The following is a 23868-nucleotide window of genomic DNA, read 5'->3' as shown; positions in this document are numbered from 1 at the left end:
CCCAGAAAAAGGTTGCGATATGAGATGATGGGTTGTGTTAATTAGTTAATTAGTTAATTAACTTGATCGTGATGAGCGTTTCACTATCTATCTATCTATCTATCTATCTATCTATCTATCTATCTATCTATATATCGAACAAGTTATGCACCTTAAATATATACATTTCATCTGTCAATTAAACTTCAATAACCCTGGTGGGGAAAAAACTCAATGAAACTCTGAAATAAGTGGTTGCATATATATGAATCAGTACACTTTTTATTACATTGTTAATTTCTTTTGCTAACACTATCCTGCAAAATAAAAGGGGCCATAGTTGTATCTTATTTCCTCGTTTTCTTAGGCTTTACTCTTATGTAAAATGAAATGATTTTTAACAAATCTCTCTACTGACATTATAAATTAATGAAGATATTTCATTCAAATCAAAAATAAAATCAAAATATTAACCACAATAGAAATAGTTTCAGTAAAAATTATAATTTCTCACTTGAAAAATATTTCTCCAACCCTGACACATTTCTCAAGGCTTCTTAGGTTCTGATTTTGTGTTTATTATTCTAGTACTGTCGTTTCCCTTGTCTGTACATATCTAAGGAAGAGAATTGCTTTGTTTTTCAATATGCCTGGTATATTCCAATTGTAGTCAAAATGCATTATGTTTCACAGGAAAAAGAACACTATGTTTGTAATCTAGGTAGCTTGTAATCTTATTCACAAAGTTACAGGAAATTTTTTCTCCAAGGAGCTCATATAGATCTATTTTTAGTTAAAAATATAAATAAATTTTTCTTTATATGTTTAAGTCTGAAAGCTTGACCTCATTTTATTTTTAAAAAGGCCAGAATTCTCAGGTTGAATAATTGTATAATGAACAAGATGTTAAGATACTAACTGTAATTTTATATACATAATATTTTTAAATATCATCAAGGTAGAAAAAATATAAGAACTTTAATAACATAATTACTTATAGTGAAATTTATACTCAATCTACAGAAGTAAATTAAAAGTGAAGTTTGAATGTTGACAGAAATGTTCACTTGAACTCATCGTAGATAATAATTATAAAAAATGGCTATAGTTTATAGCATCAAAAATCATAAATAAGAAGTAGAAAATATATTTCAAAAAAAAAAAGAACTACAATTGGAAGGGGTAAAAATCTGGATTTGAAATTTTCTGAGCAAAGTTCACTGCTCATTACTCATGGCTTTGGAGGTGAAAAACTGAGACAATGACCAATAGCCTTATGATTTCATTTGGGGGAAAAAACAAACAAACAAACAAACAAACTAACAAACAAAAACCCCACTGAGCTCAGGGCTAATAGGTCAGTTGAAAATAAAAAGAAGAAAAACCTGGCAGTGAGAGCCTACAGAAGGAGTAAGACTCTGTATAAATATAAATTTCTACCCGTATCATTGGCTGAAGGTAAACTATGCATCTGCTGGAAAAACAATAACAAGTCTGGTGAAAAAGTAGGCAGAAACTGAAATATAATTTATTCTTGAAAGATAGAGCTACATCAGGCAAGATCTGTAAATTTTCTGCTTAATAGAGTGTAACTTGGTAGAAAGCTAAAGTTGTGTATGCTTGAACTGTCAGAGAATATAGTCCAAGGCCAGCAAAGCAGTTGGAAATTAATTAAACATTCCTAGAAGCAAAGAAAACAAAAAGAGGGTGAACCTACATATCCGAATATAATCTCTGCTCAAATCCTTGGCTGACCACAAAATTACACAAGGTTCAGGCTAAAAACAAAACAGTAGGAAGACATCTCAAGAGAGAAGTATTAGATACTGAATCCCACTGGATATACAAAGTTTTCAGATAGCATCTAAGTGAGTCAACTGCTGCTAAAACAAGAAAGCATCAGTGATTAGAATAATGCAAGAAAATTTGGAGTCACAGCAAATTATTATCAACAATGTCCAATATCCTTCCAAAAATTCCTAGATATGCAAATAAAGAGGAAGTTATAGAACTGGATTTTGTGTTGATTAGAAAAACTGCTTAGTTTTAAAGCTACTTTATATGCTTTTATATTCCCAGACTATGCATAGAAACTTTAGAATGATGGGTCTTGGGTGAGATTAATACAACATTTAAGATCTGAAGAAACAAAATATAGTTTTGACAGATGATGCCCCTTCAGAAACTGCTCACAGGAGATACCCTTGCTCCAGTCAGACAAATCAGACTTGATGGTTGTATTGAGAAGGAAGAAAAATAGGGAAGAAATTGAAATTGAGACTATGCTCCAAGCCAAGTTAAAGGCTTTAACTAATCTTTGGGATTGACATGAAATGGGGAATAGTGATTACAATGATAAATGATACCAGCAAATAAAAGAATGTTATATAAATAGCATTTTATGTTATATATGATGTTTTGGGAAATTTAGAGTACTTGATATGGTCTGGAAGACAGGATATTTTTTAACTTTGGCCACATGACAAGTGTTTCATCTTTGTAAAATAATGAGAGATAAAATGTCATTACTTTCTTCCTTGGAGCATGGAAAAAAATCTAGCTTTTATACACAAAGTGTTTACTCTTTAGTGCTTTGATTAAGGGAAAATTATAACTGGGTGTCATAATTGCCAAACATCTCTGCCTGACATGAAAATAAAGATGGTAAGATCAGGTCACCTGCCCCTCAGAGGCAGTTACTTGGTCCTGGCAATGGTGCTCCATGATGATTCATCCCCCTAGAAACAGCATCTCAGATGCACACTCATTCAAAACAACAGAGAAAACCTCACTAACAGGAGATCAGAAAGCAATGCAGGCAATTAGTTCTTAATGTCACCCTGCAGAAAATCCCTTTTACCACAGAGAAAAAGCCTGGAAATGCTTAAGCACTGGTGTGTTGGCCACTCTTACTGCTCTGTCTTGTAAGTGGGGTAAACTTCCCTTGCCGTTTGACTTTGGGTAATTCGTGTGTCGTGCTTGGGCCAGTGGGATGTGAGTGACGTGAGGTGCACCACAACCAGGCGGAAGCTTGACTTGTTATCATCAAAGTTTGGGAGCCGTGTGGGCCTTGCCCCCTTCACCCTCTGTCCCCATCTCAGCCTTTCCTTGACAATGAGAATAACTACAGCCACATGCAGCCCATGTAAAGAGAGCAAGACGTAAATATTTGATGAGGCAAGCCCTAGAATTTGAGGTCTCTTTGTTACTATAGTAAAGGTTTGCAAAAGTACGGCGTTTGCTGGATCTCTTGTCACGTTGTGCCTCATATTTTTATTTCACTGCTCTTGCAAAGTTCAATTATTTGGAGCCTGAGAAAGAGAAAAGAAGAATATTGAAAACGCACTCTAAGGACTATAGGAAGTAAGGAAAAATAGACTCTGAAGGATTAAATCACTCACAGCAAAATGAAATCTGGCTAAGCCTTTAAACATCTGCTAGGGTAGACGTTGGCAGACATTTGCATTTACTCTGCCACATCGGGTAAGGTCACATGTAAAGCAACCTGCTCTCTCTACACCTCCTATCCTCAGCCAGGACAAGCCCCGGAAATCGGTCCACCCCAGCATTGACCACGCCTCTCCCAGAGGGCTCACTCCTGTCCGGTGAATCTGTGCCAAGGGTGCCTCTGTCTGTCTCTTTGACCATCTCTGTTCTCTTTGTTTCTGTTTCTTAATCTCTATCTCTCTTCCCTACTCCCATCATTAGGGCCCGAGAGAGATGGTCCCACCCTCACACCCACCCAGTGAGATGGCATGTACCCAGGTGAGTCATAGACATGTGATCACCTCTGGTCATGTGCTTCAGTGTGGTGTGTTTGACACTCTCTTCTTTTAAAGGGGTGAGAACGGCAGCTGCTGATCTGACAAAGCAGGACCAGACTTCCCTTCCTCTCTCCCCCTTCCTACCCTCCACAAGAATGCATCTCTACTTTACGGGCCAAGGTTTAGTGGAGACCGCCAAGAACACAGAAATGAAATAAACTGCTATAGATAGAACTTTTGATAAGAGAAGTAAAAAGGTTAAAAATTCTTCTCAAAAAAGCAATGTTATCTATTTTAAATGTGTGAGTGGATATGTATGTAAGTGTATTGTGTATGTCTGTGTGATTGTGTCTGTGTGTGTATCATTTGTGTACATGAGTAAATGAATGTGCGTGTGTTTGTGTGCTTGAGTGTATATGTGTGTGTGTGGCTGTGTGGCCGTGTATTTGTGTCTGTGTATATATATATCTGTGTGTATGTGTGTGTGTGTGTGTGTGTGTGTGTGTGTGTGTGTGCATACAAGAGATACTAATGTGGTTAAGGATTAAGGCACTGGAGTCAAATAGCCTGAATTTAGTTCTGGGCTCTGTGAATCATAGGTGTTGAAGTGAAAGTATGTTATCCAGTATCTTTTTTCTTTTTCTTCACCTAAAAATAATAATAATAATAATAATAATGATAATGATAATAATAATAAAGGTATATACCACTTGGAGTCTTCAATGATTAAATAAGAGAATACATGTAAAACAGATAGGCAGAAATAAACATGTTAAGCATTATACAGGTAGTACTTTTTACTTTCTCAGGACATTTTTTTGTCTCTTGAAAAAGTTATCTGAGAGTCACAGAATTACCTATGCAGCTGGTACCAGAGGAGTTAATGCCTTCACAGAACAGAGGTGCCACCTCTCATCATTTTGGGAGGACACAAAGTTGTCCGTAAAAAGTCACGGAACAGGAATCCATACTGCATGGCAGGGAAACATGGATCAGGTTGTTTGGGCTACATCGAGTCTAGCCAAAAGTCATATTTATATTATCTTTAACTCAATTCACCAGGACAAAATACACCTGGATGTTTTCAGTCAATACCCTACCCTGTGTAAAGGAGATACATTTGGCTGAAGTATTCCCTCTTTGCAAAATATTTCTCAGGAATCTGCAGGAGATGATCCTACTTTCAGGCATTCATGATCATAACTATGTCCTCCTAAGAGACACAAGCAATAGTTATGAATCTTCCTGTCTACATTATCCTCCAGCCCACATTCCAAATGGGGCTTATTAGAGACTTTGTCAAGTTCATTACTGGGTTAGAAACGTATCATTCTAAATGCTAATGTGGATGCAGTAAGAAAGATGCTTTTGTATATTACTGGTATAAGCGAATATGGCTACAAATTTTGTAAAGTAATTTGGCAACATGAATAAGGGTCTTAAATTATTCGTCCTGCATAAATTCTACTTCTATAAATATATTCTAAGGAAATGACCAGAGAAATTGGCAACCATGTTAATAAATATATTATTTATAAAAACAAAAACTTGGGAAAATTCAATGGTCAATTAGGAATGGGTGAAAACAGTATGACTTGTCATAGATGAAATATTTTGTGGAAATAACAACTATAATAAAAGAAACTAGTAACATAGGAAAATGCTTATGAAATATTGGTATTGGAAAAAAGAACCAGGACTGAACAAATATGAGAAACTAATTTATATCTTAAGGAATATGTATAGTTTACATTACATGCATTATTCAATACATAGAGGGGAAAAATCTTGGAAAGGCATATAGCACCTTGAAAGTAGGCAAGTCCGAATTTCTAAATTCTGGATATTTTTCTTCTTTATATTTCTTTTATTTTCCAAATTTTGGAGCATGTAGTTTTATTTCTCCTTTTTTAAAAAAGGAGAATTTTTAGAACTTTGCTGAAGGTTAGATTTATAAAATTTATGATACTCTGTTGAACTATCAGTGTACTAATAATACTAATTTGAAATGAGCATAATCTTCAATGACTCATTGTCATTAAATTTCTTTTGGTTTCTGGTAATCATTTCTTATGCCTCTAAATACTTAACAATCATTTACTTGAAATTGTTTACTTTTTGTTTTCCATTGAGCTCATTGGTCTATAATTTGCAGCATCCTTCTCCACTAAAAACATATTTCCATGTCTACTAGCACTTGAGTTTTTTTCTTAAACAAAATGTTTCTTTGTTTTTTTTTAATATTTTCCTATCTTCTCTACTTAGCATTTTTTAATTATTCTTTTTCTATTTTTTTATAAAAGGTATCAATAAATATAAGTAAAGACATTTATTTGAGGATGCTTATACAACTCTTTCAGTAATTTACGCACAATAATCTTTAAGGTAACAAGATTTACTTAAAAATTTATTTCCTTTTCCCTTGGTTATTTCAAGTCTGATTACTGCCAAATCGTGGAATATTTAAAAATTACAAAAGGGAGAAGAAAACTGTTCTGGTAGATTGTTTTTCTTAAGTATTTTTAGCAACAACACATTTCTAACTAAATTTTAAGTTGAATTTCAGTATGTCAGGCAGGAGAACAGAGGGATTTCTAATTGGACAGAGAGCAAACACAGCGTGGCGCTTACCACCCTCACTTCCTTGTTTACCCTGGTACTTGCCGCTGGGATACCTACAGGTACCACCAGGAAACTTTATAAGTCTGAAAAAACACAGTAGGCAGTCAATATGCTAGGCTATTCAGTGCATATGCATCACTAGATTTCTGCTACTGCACACTTGAAAATAAGAAATTTCCCTGCTCTGCTTCTTCCGTACTATTCAATAAACACATATTTTACTGCTTTTCCCCTCATCCGTTCATCGCTATTAAAGTCTAAATGAATAAAGGTAGCAGAGGCTGTGCCGTCAAAAGACAGCTACTGAAATTCATAGTCACCTTACAGAGAGTTGCTTGATATACAGTTTCTAGCAGCTTGTTATTCGTACAATTGGCCATTCTCCTATTATCAGAATTGTACATGTGCCCCAAAATTCTAATAATATGCCTTTGAAGTATAGATATTTCTTTATCAGTTGAGTCACAGATGGAACCTTGAGAAAGCGGTGAAAGCAGAGACAAATTTCAATGCTTATAGTCAATTAACTTCTATTTTTTTATCCAAAAGAACACAGAAAATAGGAGACAATAGAGAATATCTATTAGGCTTAAAATGATTTTAGAATGACACATGTGTGTGAGAGATACTTATCTAACTGAAATTGCACAAACAAAAATATAGTATTTAACCCTACTTAAGAAATCTCTGAATTTTTTCTACAATGAAAATTTCATATATGAGTTTAATTTGTTAATGTTCATAAGCTAAGATACCTTAAGTACTTCACAAATATTATTTTAGTTTACATAATAGTTTTAAAGCATCTGTAGATATTAAAAATTAATTTAAAAAAACTTTTTATAAATTGCTATTAGAATCTCTACCACTATTTAAATACTATGTAAAAACTCTCAAAATGAGGAGCACACATTTACCTATTTTGTATTTTATTAGAGAATTTCTCAAGATTTCTGTGATTTGATGACAGGTTCTCATTACCAATGCCACCACCACCAGAGCAAATTGGTCACACATATAAATATAGATACAGCCATAAAAACAGATATAGATATAGATGCTCTAGCACATTTTACAAAACAGGTAATGAAGAAAGTCGGGTGATTCTTTAACACGGGCATTATTAGAGGTTGCTGATTTTTTTATTAGTTTGTCTGTCCACCACGTCCCCACTTCTTTTCAGGAAACCTTTTATCCCTTTTCTGCTTGAAACTGCCAAATTCATCTTCAGGTACCATGTGAGGCTTGAAGCAGTATAGGGACTCAAGCTTTGGGACATAGTTGATCAGTTCAGGAGTGAGCCACAGACACAGCCTCCCCCAATCAGCGTTCTTCTTCGGAAAGGCTAAGAGACGGGACTAAAATACCATTCCAGGAAAGCCCTCTGAGGACTTGTATTAAAAGAGCCGTTTATGATGGCCATTTTTCTTCTTTCTGTTAACTTTGGACTATAGCAAGTAATAAAAGTTAGAAAAAAGAGTGTGGAACAAGCAATAAAAAAATATAAACTGTAAAGATGGATTAAGAGTAGCATGAAGAGACCAAAAAAATCACACCAAACAAAAACAAAAACTCCTGACAGAGTTTGGTTCTTGATCCCAGCAGAATTTTTGTCAGTGTCTTCCATGAGCTATGATAATATCTTCGCAATAGAATCATAGTTAATTCAGTCTTTTATTTTGGCTAATTCAAGTTGGATTTAGTTTTTAGCACCTAAAGTCTGAACTTAAAGGTCGACTCTGAAAATGTAATATTGCAGCTGAATATAAACTATATTTTTGTAAAATAAAAATTATCCATATAATTTCACAGAAGCAAAGGAAATGCCACAACTTTTTATTAGTTCAAATTTTACACGCTAGTTTGAAGAAAAAAAATGTTAATATACAAAAAAAGATAAACATTTGAATGATACATGCTCGACAACTTATTGCTGTGTACAGCAGTGTTCAAGGCAGCATTCTACATAATATCATAAACTGGAAACAATTCAAATATCCATAAATAGGAAGGATAATGACACATGAACGCAATGGAGTATTATATAGCAGTCAATACACAAACACAGTTATACACAACAATATGAATGAATCTCAGCAAAATAAAATTAACTAGAAAAGCCTGAAAAGATTCTATGTGATGCGACACACTTTTGAAAATGTCAAAAACAACTATAAAATAAGCATGCATTTTAGTAATTGACATAAATAAAATAAATCCTTACAATAGTTTGGGTAAGGAAATGATAATGGTGAAATTCAGCAGAAGGCTTAACGCAGTTTTAGGGAGCCAGAGAGAGGTGTCATGGAGCATTCGATTAGAGGAGAACTAGTAAATATTCTGCTTAGGGGGGTCTTTACAAAAAATAACATGTTGAGTAAATGAATAAATAAAAGGGAGCCATATATGAACCAAAGATGAGAGTGACTCAAGAGCCAAGAATTATCATGAATCTATTGTTTGTCCAACCTTCCCCTCAACATATACAAACAATGCCTTATTATAAAGTGTGTTTACGTTTTTTAGGCAGAGAAATGAGTTTAAAACATTTTGAGTACCTTAGATACTGCATATAAGTGAAATCATATGGTATTTATTTTTATCTGATGTATTTCACTCAACATAAGAACAGAGGGGAGGGAGGTTGGAGGGCTGGGAGAATGGGGTGAAAAAAAGAAGTCCAAATTAGTAGTTGATAGTTGGGCACAGGGGTGGGGAGCATGGCAGAGGGAATGCAGTCAGCATTGATATGGTGGCTAGGCGGAGGGTCAGGTGAGGGAGGGGGCATTTGAGGGAATAGTTTTATGAACTGTGTGGATGTCTGACCAATGTACTGTATACTTAAAACTAATTTAAACAAATACATTTTAAAAAAAACATTTGAGTGATTTTACAATTTAAAAAACATTTTAGCATGCAACACTAAAACATGAAATTTTTAAATGGAAAAGTACTCTATAACCTCTATTTTATATTTCAAATATTTTAGAATGTATTAGCTAAACATTCCAAATGGTTCTGATACTGTAATGTGTGAGGCACATTTTCTTTCCAAAGTTAAACAGGAGAAAGGGAAATCGAGTTCACAGACGAGATGATATAAGGGCCAGGTAGTTACAGTGAGAAGGGGAGACAGGCAAAGAGAAGGTGTGTCTACTTCTGCTTGTCGATCTAACTCCTTTATTCATGACTATGTCTCTGAAAATGGTTTTTCAGTTTCAATGACTGTGAAAGCCATCACTTTATTCAGCATAAATTGGATGAGATTGAAGATGAACTGTGAATTGGTAATGTATGCACCTGAGACATGCTTGAGGATTATGAGCAAGGTGACCTGATAGAGTATTTCTGAATAATTGGCTCTGACTTCCTAGGAAATTTCACCTTTATTACCTCAGCATGATACTTTTCATCTTATAGCTCATCAGAATGGGTCCACCAAAAAGTTTGCTAGTAGTTAGCTTCACATAAAAAAAAAAGGAAGAAAGAAAAAGAAAAAAAAAAACTCTCCAATTTTGCTAAATTTCTAATCAGTTATATTTCTTAGAATGCTCATAAAAAGTCTTCTTTGTTTAAAAAAGAAATCATGCGTCATTAAAGAAAAAAATGAGAAATGCATTTTTCATGTACCCAAATTCTATTAACATTAGAATAATCTTGACTCGACCGCTTCTCTTTTGATTGTGATTGTGACTATAAATAGTGTAATTTTATTCTTTCCTAGGATTGGCTCTCTCTGTGGAAACTAAGCTTCTGTTTCAGACCACCAATTACCCCACATCAACAGTAATACTTAATCAGAAGAATGGCTGTGTGTTACCAAAAACGATTCTTTGCTACGAGAACTTTGAAAATTAGAAAATGCCCCACCTGACAAGTACTGTGAAGGTCAGGACCATTTTGTAATAAATGGTTGTATTTTAGAAGCTTTCTAGTTCTTTTTTAGCCCAGAAACTAGATATTAATATTTTTATGTGTATGAAAAATACTAACAATTTGAACATGACATACTACTGACTTCGAGAGTTGTGTGTGGTTCAATTTTCCTTTCTGAGTCATTTGGGATGATGGCTCAAATTGCAAACATAATCAGAATAGATGTTCTCTAACTGCTTCAATATACAGATATTTTTTAAGGAAAGAAGTTTGGAAATTGTATCCATTAGGACATTTAGGCTGAAAACTTTAGAAACTCTTTAAAATTTTTCTGATTCAAGAATTTTATGGTTATATATTGTTATTACATAATGTTATATTCAAATACTATATTTAATTCTTTTTAAATAAAAGATAAAATTTTGTTTATTTCATGCCTACAATATTGAATCTGATTCCTGACTAATTTTCCTGCTTCTACACTTTCCCTCCAATTCGTGGGGTATATATTTTATTCTTTCCTAGGATCAACCTTTTAAAATCACTCCTCTTGTTATGTTATTCTTCTTGGAATTGTTTAAAACCTCTAAACCCTTATGGAAATGACAAAACTCCTCAACCTCCCATTCCAGGTCCTTGATAAACTGCCCAGAAAGTGTCACGTATCCGGGTTCCAAAAGATTGTCCTTCGAGGAGCCCTCTCCTTCTTGTCAACTGTCATTAAGTCTTGTTAATCCAGCCACACCCCATATGCCTTTAATTCATCTCTCTTTTTTCATGTATCTAAATATGATTTGCTCCTAAATTTTTCTCATTTACCTAAATATTTTCACTCTTTAAGAACAAGCCAAAATCTCACACTTTCTTTAGAGAATTACTAGATGATGCTGTCCCAAACGACTCTTTCTTTGTCTGCTCCTGAAAATAGTGCTTCAGCTATCCAAATGTACCTTGTCATAAACCGACTTTGGTTTCAGTGGTTTAAACCTTTACCTTCACACTCTTATTAGCCTGGAAATATGTGGACAGAGGAAGCTGATATATATTTTGGTTCTTCCTAATATTTTGCATCCTTAATAAATATTAATAATTATAGTCTCTACTGTGTTTCTGGATTAAGTCTTCTAGGAATTGCATTTACTGTGGTGAGCAAAACTGAGGTGGTTACTTACCTCAGTAACTTGTAGTGTTAGATATGTTTTTAGGTGATGGAACAGATCTATTTGATTCATACATGAATCTCAGATTTCCGAAATTCAAGGGTAATGCTCAGACATTAATTTTTTAAATTATAATGTTCCATTTGAGAACATCATATTCTGGTACAGTAACCTCAAATTCAAAAATGATAAAGTGATATATGAGTAAAGTAATGGATAATTCTTCTATGTAGAAAATATTTTCATTTGTTACAAACTATGTACCTTCAAACTAATCTAATTTAAAGTTTCTAGTTTGAATTTTTCATCATTTTGATTAATTTTTAAATAATTGATGATAGAACATTAAAGTAATAAAAGCTATCAAATTTATGACAAATTTCAGCTACTCATTTGGCCACACAAACTATTCAGTTTTTATTAGAATCAGAATTATGCATACAAGGAAACTTTTTGAAAAGTAAATTGAAGATAGCTTATTGTTGGTGGTGCATTCTTAAAAATTACATTAACAACTGTAATCAATACTTGAATGTAGTAAGAGGCACATAAAACTCTAATATAAGTCAGGAATCAGTTGATAATTTTCTATTCAAAAAAGATTTGATAATATGGAAGGTTTTTTCCCTCTTTTGGTTTCAATGATTGTGCTGCTAAGTCCCCAAAGCAGCAATTTTAAGAACAGCATTTGAAAAGCTTTTCTGACCTAATTGTCAGGAACTGGTCAGGCAAATAAATGTAACAAAAGAAAGCCTAAGAAGTAAAAAAAAAAAAAGAGAGAATTAGACTATTTTTAAGTGTAGTCAATTCTAAAAGAGGACATTTGAAGTATGTGTATTGTTTCACATGCTTCTTAACAATGGAATATAGTTAGATAGTATAGCTTCTGCAATTATTTATTTTTTCTGGTTCTACCAATAATAAGTTAGACATAAATTTGTAAATGATTCAAAAAAAGTCACTTTAACTTTCAAGAACTAAAGGGGATGTTGGTATTGAGAAGAAGTACAGATGAGATCAGATCGAGGCTTAACTTGAGGCACAAGATTCAACTTTTGATTGACATTCGATTATGAACAGGGGGACAGATTTGTTCTCCCTGGTTTAAAAAATCTGTTTATATGTCTTGTTCTTTAAAAATTCTCCATCTTTTAAAATTCAGCACATTCTCAAAAGTCATGTAAAATATGTAGCATGTGAAGTATATGCATAATCAAATATTACACCGTTGATGTAAAATTTCTGATACAAGTATAGCCAATAAAATGATTGACAGCTATCACCGATATGACATGCCTTTGAATAAATTTACATAACATGTATGAATAAAAATACATATTTAAGTTAAATTGTCATATCATGTTTACCATTTACATTCTCATATCAGAAGCAGATATATGAAGTAGTGTTTCCATAACTTTGAATATTAGCAAATGTCATTTAGTACATCAAACTATAATAACTGACCTGGCAACATTACTGGTTGGCTGATACATAAGTAAAACATAATAAAATGAACAATGTGTTTCTATGCATTATTAAGTAGTTTAGAGGACGAATGAATTCTCATTCATTTTTGATCTTACCTTATGATAGTTTACAGTTGTAACATGAGGAAAGAAAAAGATCAATTTAATAACACGTGAAGTCTTTACTTTCATAAATGAAACGGAGTTAGAGAATTCTACTCGACATGGCCCATGCAAGTTGTGTGGCTATATGGTCTTTTATTAGCATCATTACATTCAACTTAAAAATGACTTGTTCATAGATTTCTTAAAAAAGGCAGGAGTTGATGTTCATACACTGCCTTGTTTCTGAACATGTGTGAGAATACTTCTGTGCAATGATAAAATGTGTCAGAAAGACATCGAGTCTATAATAAGAGAGGCTGTAGTTAGAAGCCAAGGTTAACAGCTACGGTGAAGGAAAACTCCAGCCCTGATAGTGTATGCATTTTTAGGCTAATAATGGCCAAACAGAATTTGGATATTGATATCAATATAAAGATGGAAGAACACAAACTCAGAGAGTGAAGAGGTCTGTAAAACTTTAGTTTGCATGTCCAAATTTTTTTTTAAATACACAATTTGCAGAGCTACTATGTATTATTATCATAAATATTAAACGCATTTTCAGAAGAAAGAAACAATTGCATGAATCAAATATTATCCCCTTACAGTTTGGAAGGAATTGGCTAACTACTCTCTTTGGTCCAAAGGATATTTGGAGAAAGCAATTTTGGCATGCTTGAGAATCCACATTACAGGCTTGCTCACACATTCCTCAATATGCTTTTATTGACTGATAATCTAACTCCCAATAAGCATGACTTGTGACTTTTATATTCTTCCTATTTATTAAAGTTTCCTCCACTTTATTTATTTTTCCTTTTGGCTTTTCTAAGTAGAAGAATGGAATGCACTCATGGCAGCCCAAAATCTATGGGGATGTTCGAAGTGTTTGAATAACATATGGTGTGTTTGGATATATAAGAATGAGTCTAAATGGTTGCAAAGAGTCTCACATTGCAAATGATACCAGAGTTTATCCAAATTCATGTCACGAATATTATCACGGCATAGCTATAACTAGTTCAAAAGTTTTCAGAATACAAAAAAATTAGAAAAGATATCCTAGTTTTAGGGGAGGAATGCAATTTATGTGATAGCATATAACAAAATCAACCATAAAATATCAGGCTGTCCAGCCGCGCAAGAAATTCGTCCAAGTGTTCAACAGAACGCCATCATGACATTTGTGACTTTTTTGTAATAGAGAATAATTTTTCTGTTGGGACAAGCTCTAAAACTTTTATTTAGTGCCAAAATTTCCCAAACCTCGTGTAGTTTGATGGACACCCACTAATTTAGAATGAAATTCACCTAGAGAAAAACAGCGCAAGGTGGTATCTGTGCCTAGTAACAAAGCAGATGCCGTGCAGAATCTAGTGGATGAGTCGAGTCTCAGTTAATCTCTCTTTAAGGAAACTGCTAAGTCTTATTAAGTCCTACTAAGAGACTAAATTCTCTTTAGTTATTATTAAAAGGAAGAAGATAGAATATTCCAAAGAAGACAATGAAGAAAGGCATAGGAAAAAAAGAACTAGCAAAGGCTTTCCCTTATTTCAGTGCTTGGTAAGGGGTCCAGGAATTCTCAAGTGGAGATAGATTGATAGGTTAGATTAGAAGAATGAGAAAAAATAGTGTGTGTGTGCGTGTGTGTGTGTGTGTGTGTGTATAGCTTGACTAAATTATTTAGTAAGCTCCATAATGAGGTTTTATCCATTTTCAATTGATCCTTTGTTACTATTGAGGTCTAGATAGAAATTGTGTCAAGGTACTTTTAAATTGATACTTGGACCAGAATCAGAAAGCTGTGCTGGTATGTGAAGTGTACAAATGACAATTGTCATTGTAACTCTGGGGCCAAAGGTGGGAATTCCTGTGAGATGCAGTTCTTCAAATGATACCTTTTCTTATGAGTAAACGAGCAGCTAATGCTTTACTTTACTCCATGTTATTCTGTCAGACTAAAACAACATCCTCCCGTGTCCTTGAAAAGGTATTCTATACCAGTCATAATTTAAAGTTATTATAAACTGAGAGCAATTTCATCATTTGGAAATGTTTTACATGTATGCATAAAATAAATTTTTCATTTTCTAAAACCTGTGTCTTTTTTTAGCCATGTTATGTTAGGAAATTACTATTCTTTTATTCTTTAAATATTTGTGTACTGTTGACAATTACTAATCTTTGTTTACTGTTTGAAACATGCTTAGTTTTATAATATTTTCTTTATAAATCAGTGTCTCCTCTATTGTTTCTGATGTATTTCCTGAATTTCATAAATTTTATGTCTCTTCTGTAATAAGTTTTCTTACTTTCTACTTGCATCCCTCGATAATTGCCAAAAAAAGCATCACAGTTTCTGACCCTCCTGGAATTAATTAAAAGTAATATTCTCAGTTCCCATCTCCTACACTGCTTTGTGATATGCTCACATGGCTTGAATTTTCAAAAAACTATGAAAAGAAACAAATTGTTTTTTAACTATAATTTTACTGGTAGATAATGAGAAGAATTAGATCTTGAACAATAGTTTTAACATTAATTTTACATTTTCTGTAATTAGGTAAACAATTATAATTGTTTAATAAACTCAATTTACATAATTTTTACTAGTTTTATTTCATTTTGAGGAAGCTTAGATTTTTATTTCACCAAATATTCAGCAAATACTAATTTAATTCCCAGACAAACAAAAAAAGAAATGTTCACTTAAAAATATTTTAATATCAGGCAATTATTTTTCTCTTCACTGGTAATCTCTGATATCTTTTCTCTGGTCATTGTTTAGCAATGTGTTCTATTCCAATATTGCTTTTCTTAATGTGTTAACATACAGATCATACTACTTTGACAATTTCTAAATTTTGTAAGTGATCTCAGACTTAATACATGTATTGTTATAAAGCTTATTTATTCCATTTTGACACTGAGTTTTCTTTATCAATCTATAGCCCTACAATTAGATTAGTTTTTCTAAAGTATTGCATTAATTAGAAAAAATATCTCACCAACTTATTGGCTATGATGTCTTATAATTATTTTGTTGTATTTTTACTTACTATAATTAATTTACATTAAACTGTTTGAACTGTTTTACATAGTGTATATGTTTAATAATGTTCGGAACAGAATTTAAATGTTACTATTATCTAAAATATTCATTTTACATTTTATTTTTATTATATTTTAATATATTTCATTATCTTTCAAAATCATAAAATATGTATTTTATATTTCATTTTCACATGAACGCCATTTTGGATTTAACTTTTGTTTAAAGAGTTTAAGTTTCAAAGTGCCCTCCAGGTGTGAATGTTCACAGGTTCACGTTTGCATCATCTAGTCTCAAAGGGGCGATGCATTGCCGAGCCCTCATTTCATCTAATTCAAGAATTTTCTATTTGAATTCCAAATTTGGGTCCATGATATTCTAACACAAAATTTTCTTTCACGTAAAATTGTAATTCCTGAGAAATCACTTATGGTCAAAAACTATATTATCTTCCTACTTTTGATTGACATAATGACAAAACAAGACTGAATCTCAATTATGGAAAGTACATATTCATATAGGTTCGTTTTCATTTTAAATAAAAAGGGTTGTCTTCTGGTATATTTAAGTCCTGTAGTTTTTCGTTATCATCCAGCTTTATTTGCATATGTTTCCCAGTTTGTCCCTTATGTTTGTAAATGTTGTTCTCATAGATTGTCAGAGTTTAGCTATATATAATACCTATTTTTTTGTTTATGTATAAATGACATGCAACTGTGAATTACAAGACTGCAGGAATGGAATAATAATGAACTCATTTGCAGTGAAGTGGACTCATTATCATGCCAGCTGCTGGTATTTTCCCACCCAGTATTCTTTCTAGCAAACAAGGTCCCAGGGGAAAAGTCTTCCGTCTGGCTAAAGGAAATCATCCTGTACTTTAAAAGTCTCTTCAAGATCTAGTATTCGTTGCTTCAATAATAATAATAATAATAATAATAATAATAATAATAATAACAACTTCTTTTCAATCACATGCTTGTTTTTCTAGTGGCAGCCATTTCACAATTGAATTCATGGTGTGCGTACATATGTCAATATGATAGTGCATATGAATTACATGTGAAACATACATTTTGAAGTTGCATTACGTTTATACATTAGCTATATAAACTATCAATTGAACTTCAGAATATAATAAATTACATGGTGTATTGGTAAATTCAGATCTTATATAAATATATTACATACAAACATATGGATATGTTCTTAGATATATGCTGACATTGAAAAGAAATCATTGTGACCTACACCGAATGTAGCAAGGAAATGACCATCTGTCTTATCCTTGTTGAAGAATTCTGATTTTGTGTATCTTATACTGATTTTAAAAGTTCTTAATGAGAAATACTTGCTAAATACAAATATGCTGAAACACCATGTAAACAACTCAACTTTTATATTTAATTTTAATATGTGTGTTCTTGAATATACTGGCATTAAATAAAGTAAGCTCTGTCTTTAATTTTCAATAGCCTAGAGGAAAACTAAATTGGAGGGCTTTCATATTTCTTTGTGCTCTGCGTAAGCCAATTATTACCACCAACACAAGCTGCTATTATACAGCATGTTAAACTCTTTCATTCCTCAAAATTCTCTCTAAACTAAAGTTGCCACCTACACTATAAAATATTTTTGAATACATTAAAAAATGTGTTTATAGCAAATTATCTCAGCTCTTCTATTTCGTATGAACCTACATAACGTTGTTCTGATTCTTTCTAGTTCTTTTTCTCACTTGGCACGGTGCTCTATGATATCTCAGGAAATAAGATATTTTTAGAAACAAAAATAAGAGTTTTCAAAATTTTTTTAATCTTTAGGTAAACATAAAAGCCAATATTTTGAAAGTCTGTTGACTCATTTAGAAAAATAATAGTGTAGTCACTTTAGAGAATTGAAAGTAATATGATTGTCTAAATTTGTCTTAATACACTAAGAATTTTTCTTAAATTCCCTGGCTTTGGTAGGAAATCTTGTCATGCATTTAGCACACCTCAAAATGCTATATGTAAATCAAACAAACCATCGTCTTGTTCCCCTTAAACTTATACAGTCATGTATGTCAATTATTTCTCAATAAAACAGAAAAAATGCTATTTGGAAAAGGCAACAAATCCTAGAAAACATGCGAACAATTTTTATTTGTTATTAATACATCACAGCATACTCATTTACATACAAATCAATTAAATACTCACTTCTTCATGCTATAGTATTTGTCTTCGATGTGTCAATATAATACTAAAATACTTAGACTGCAATTTAAAAGCAGGTGCATTTATTTCTTCCTTTTTTTTTTTTTTGGCTGCACAATAAATACACACCTGGTGATCAAATTTCAGCATTTCACCCACATTATGGGAGTCCTATAAATGACTTTTTAAAAAGGGGCTGAGTGAAGGGAAAATATAAGTGCTAGTAAAAAGAGCTGGCACCGATGTGCAATACGTCACTTTTATCTAATAACCTATTTATGTGAAGTAAGTCTATTTCACACATATTATTTTCTTTCTCATGCCTTACCAAAAAAAAAAGGAATAATTTCCTAGGAGAATAAAATAAATGTATACAGAGTGTTCACATTTGCTCCATAAGAAGCAAACTATTTTTAAATAATTAGCTCAAACAATACGACCGGGTGGCGTGAGCAATACCTGTGGGTGTGCCAGTTGAGAGACGCCCAGGCCAATCTGCAGGAGATAATTTAGCAGCAGGAGCATCTGGCTCCTTGGCAGGATCTCTAGGCATTTTTCTTGGCATCAGTTAGTTACCTCTAGGTTGATCACTTGATGATGCATTTTAAAAGGTCTATGGATTGTTTGGTTAACAATTAACCTGTGCGTATCCCTTTTCCTTTGTAATCAATGTTGCCTCTATTAGGTCAATGCGTTGTGTATGTGTGTGTGTGTGTGCGTGCACATCTGCGTGTGTAAGGGTCTCAAAGCTTTACTAATAGTCTGAAATGTAAAAACGATTTGGAGATCATATTATTATAGAAAACTCTTCCCCAAATCTGTAACTCTTTTCAAGTGATGACACAGCTACCTTAAAACAAGTCTGATCAAGTAATGTAACATTGAATATACATTGAACTATGCAATGATGAAGTCTTCCACTTCCAAACGTAGGTAGAAAAAAGATAAACAAAACAGAAGATCACAGGCTAGATCCTTGACTGTATGTGGTTTCTACCTATTGGAATAAACTGAACAGAGACAGGTCAAATTAGTTGAGCCGTGAGAAAACTCAAGTGGAGTATAACTATTAGTGCGAATGAATTATTTCCATTACACGAGCGTTGTTAATTTTCTTGGAAAGCTTTTCCGAAAGTCCTTATTTAAAACAAGATATTAAATTCTACTTTTTAACACAGAAGTGATCATCTTTCTTTGCAGAAAAAGTTTGTTTTCTGTAGATCATCTCTAAAAACGATGATTAAGCATTTGGCACTTAAATTTTACCATAGTTTATATTAATATTCATATGTAGTCTTGCTCATGAATATAAGCATATGTGAATGTGTGTATTTAGGTACATATGTATGAATTTGGTTGAATTTGAGGCCTATTTCTTTATTCTATGCTGTACCCATGCACATGGCCTTGACTCTCCTCTAATGGTGAAAAGTCTTTCAACTTTAACTGGGTTATGAGCCCCTCTGACTTGCATTGGCCAAAGCGAGACTCACAAACCTAATGTAAGTAGGGATTTGAAATACACTTGTGGATTAAAATCACCCTCTTATGCCATGGTCATTACCAAAAGAAGAGCTTGCCTAGGTCACAAGTGAACTGTAATGAGTCAGTCCACAAGCACACAGCAAACCCAGGCTAAAAGAGCATAGACTCCCCAGCCCACACCAGGATCCATGAGAAGAAATGCTTATTGTAATAGACCACTGAAAGCCTTTGTTGCTACCCAGCCACTGCTGACTGATGCAATATACTTGACATTTTCTATGCGCCTACAAGCATTACTGTGTATTCAACTTTATATAATGTTTGTATGTATTTGGGGGTGGTGAAGACACACTTTAGTAAGAAAAGGAAAATGTAAGCTATAGCAGGAAAGAATAACTTTTAGCTATGAAAGAAAAAAAATAGATAAATGTCTGCATAAAATTCTCTTATGATAAAAGAATCACAGAAAAACAACTGAATTAAGGTAGGTATAATATACACATAAAGCACACATAAAGAAAAAATAATATGTGTGAAATGGTAAGTTGCTAATATACCGTTAAGTTTTACAAATAATTAAGAACAAATCAGTGAAAATTAGTAAAGACTTTGAATAAGAAATTTATGAAAAAGCAAATACAAATGTAAAAAAATAAAATTATAATTGAACCTCACAAAAAAAAGATAGACAGCTTGTTTCACCAGCCATATTGGCATTAATAAAAGCAAATATTGATAACACTTCTTGCTGGAGAAAGCATCGGGCAGTGGACTATTCAGAATAAAAAGCTGCAAACTTTCTGGAAGTGTTATGACATGATTGAATTACAAAAAAGAAAAAAAAAATAGACCCACTTTTCCCCATGTAAAAGAATGATAATTCCTTCAGTAAGATAGAATTTTCCCCACAATTCAATTTTACTGAAATTATACATCCATGCAAAAAAAGTGAAATGCAAAACACATTTCTACTACATATAGAGTGAACGGTCTCAAGAGGTATCGTACATTATCAATTGTTCTTGCCTTTATGAATTTCATTACTCAAATCTTATTCATCTGGCAAATCCCAGCTCCAGTTGTTTCTCCAATTCACTTTCATTTCACGTTCCTTGTTTACTTAAACTCTTTATTTCACAAAGTTTTGCACATGTCAGAAACATCAAGCTGAAAGCTGAATGATTCCCTCATCAATATCATTGCCAACTCATTACCTAAATTGCTAAAAACTTGAGAACTAGGGTTCACTGTTTTATCATTTCCCTGGTCAATCACATTGACAGGTATAGAAAAGGCTTGGAAATATTTTCTGCTGGTTATGTAATTATTTGTATTGCTACCCAAATTATTCAAGAAAGTCTTTAAAAAATTTCACTTGACTTTCTCAATTTTTCCTTCAACATGTTGTTAAAATAATCTAACACACAGTTAGAACAAATAATAAAATAAAAATATAAAATTAAAAAATCTAGTATCTCTGATGGGTTATCAAGTTAAGTTCCAGGCCTACAGACATGAAGAAAAATGTTGTTTTTGTTGCGGGATTTTTTTTTTTTTCATTTTTATAGCAAAGGAGCCATTTTGGCCATCAATACTTTAATGTTAAAAAAATACTATATGGAAATTTCCTCTGAGCTCTACTTATTTCAACAATGATGCTACTTTAAAAGAGATCCTGAAGAAGGAGACAAGACCTTCTTCCTAACACTAAAAAACAGCATCGTCTGTATTAATGGTTGACAACAGCCACTCACAGGACAAGTTTAAAAACCTGGTCCTCGCTATTTTGCTTATCTAGCTTACATGCTCTTATCAATTCCTCTTTTATTGGATTAGAAAGGGGTGGATCAAAATGTGCATTCTGCACTGATCTTCCTACTTTCACAAGACGTACTCCCCATCATCCTCTTGCCTCGGAATGACAAAAGTAAAAAGCCATGAAAAACCAATACTTAACATTTATAGAACATGTGAGTCCAAAAGGCACTACACGTACATCAACTCATATAATAATTTATCATAACAAACTTATGAGGTCGCTTTTATTTATGATGCTATTTTTTGCATGTGAGATGGAGCGGGTATATCAAGATTAAATCATGCATCCAAGTTCTCTATTCAGTAAATTGAATAACCAGTTTTACCAAATCCAATTAATTCAAAAGTTTGACTCTCTTCTCAAACTTTGCTCTCAAAATACATTTCCCTCATTCTTACCCTAGGAATTTTAAGGAAAATTAAGAAAATACATATATATTCATGTACTCATGTCCACACATGAACAGGCATACAGAACTACAAAACTTGACATGACTGAAAATCCATAAGATGTATTTTACTTAAACTCATAACAATGTTCATAACCTTGAATACACAAAATCTGATCCTAAATCTGATCCTAATCATAACCCAAATTGCAAAAAAAAAAAAAAAAAAAGGCCTTGAGTGAAATAGCCAGCACTGAGAGACTCTATTTATGCCACGGTGTGTTTTTCTAGTTATAACTTGATATGCAGAATGTTATTCTGTGAAATAGAACATATTTGATCTATAATCTGAAAGGTTTTGGTCTACTTTTCTCATTAGGCTCATTATCCTGTTATTTAACGAGCTAATCTTCCCTTCTAAGGGAAACTGCCTTGAATGAAGTTGTCCTCTGTTGTGACTGTCAGAATCTTCAGATCAAGGGCCTCTAAACTTCAGGACATTTTACATTAATCCCCTTTTGTCTAAACGCTAATCTCTCATCTGGCTGGGAAACAAGTGTGCAGGAGCCCTAATTCCTTTCTCATGCGGCATTTTACAGATCTACAAGTGAATTATCATTCCTTTACAGGGCTGAGATTAGTGTTAATGGATTACTCAGAACCACATTGAGTCTTAAATGTCTTTTTACGTAGCTCATTATTTACAAGTAATATAAAATCTGTCTGTGAAAGCATCTAGGCTGCCTTCCTCACTGCCCCTGCCTTGTTTATCTCCAACATTTAGTGTATAACAGGAACTTAAGTATTTGTCGAATGAATGCTAAAGAGTTATAAATAGGAGGTTTTAGTTATATTTTTTCTGTTCATTCCAAACTCTTCTGTTCAGATATTGTCTGTTTTGAATATTCAGGATTACTAGCTGAAGTTGAGATTGAAAATAAAAAGTGCCTTAAGAATGGGCTACAAGTGTCATCAAGGGCTTCTTTGTTTTTCAAATCTTTCTCAGCATGTACATGCAAAAATGTGGTAAATAAGGCCACTGCTTGGATTAGGGAAGGCTGACGTTCTTCCAGAGATTTAGGAAGGAAAAAATATTTGATCACCAGTATTGATTTCTTCAACTTAATGTTGTTTCCTTTCATCTCCACATAAAGATCTTATTTATTTCTCTTTAATTATTTGCATTGGATCCTCATAAGTCTCCTCGTGTTCTTTTATCAGCACAAATATTCAGAATGACACATCATGTCTATTAGGGCCTACTCAATAGTAACTGTAGGACTTTTCCCAATTGTTTTTGGTGTGCTTATCAAGTTTTGATTTAAATTCAAATTATTAAGACGTGGTTCCATAGTGAGTGGTTAGCACGTCTGCTTTGCATGCAGAAGGTCCTGGGTTCACACCTCAGCGGAGCCATAGTCCATGGTCTATGGACATGCCACCCTGAACGAGCTCAATGTCTGATCTTGGAAGCTAAGCAGGATTGGGCCTGGTTAGTACTTGGATGGGAGACCACCTAGGAAGACCAGGTGCTGTAGGAATAAATAATAATAAATTAAATTTAAAAAATTCAAATTATTAAAAATTTTTTTTATCTAATTCTCTTCTCTCCTCCTCTAATCTTCCTTTTTTCTTCCTTTCTTTACGCCTTTCCTCCCTATTTTTGCTTTGCCCCTATGTTTTCTATGGCCTCTATGTTTTTTGGCCCTATGTCTGGTCAATTATTGCTTCCAATCTCTTGAATATTTATTAAAATAATTATGTCATTTGTTTATTGAAGTAAAATTTATTTGAAGATGCTCTACCCACAAGGCACTGGAGTAGGTGACTGGGCACTGTAACTATAATATAGAGTGAAGGGAGGAGAGGAAAAAGCAGTAGGTAAGACAAGTGAAAAAGAAATTATTCTTGCTGACGTTTCTGTTCTTCGAACAGTGTTCATCCTTTTAAA

The 23868-nt window shown here is 33.1% G+C and overlaps 1 pseudogene; it reads left to right on the top strand.

Annotated features, from left to right (window-relative positions):
• Positions 1-23342: 23342 nt before the first annotated feature.
• On the top strand, positions 23343-23458 carry LOC118610629 (annotated as a pseudogene).
• Positions 23459-23868: the final 410 nt, after the last annotated feature.

The sequence above is a fragment of the Rousettus aegyptiacus genome, unplaced genomic scaffold, assembly GCF_014176215.1.
Source record: "Rousettus aegyptiacus isolate mRouAeg1 unplaced genomic scaffold, mRouAeg1.p scaffold_m13_p_12, whole genome shotgun sequence".
In the NCBI taxonomy this organism is placed as follows: Eukaryota; Metazoa; Chordata; class Mammalia; order Chiroptera; family Pteropodidae; genus Rousettus; species Rousettus aegyptiacus.
Note: the sequence above shows the minus strand (reverse complement) of the source record. Positions and strands in the feature narration are given on the sequence as shown.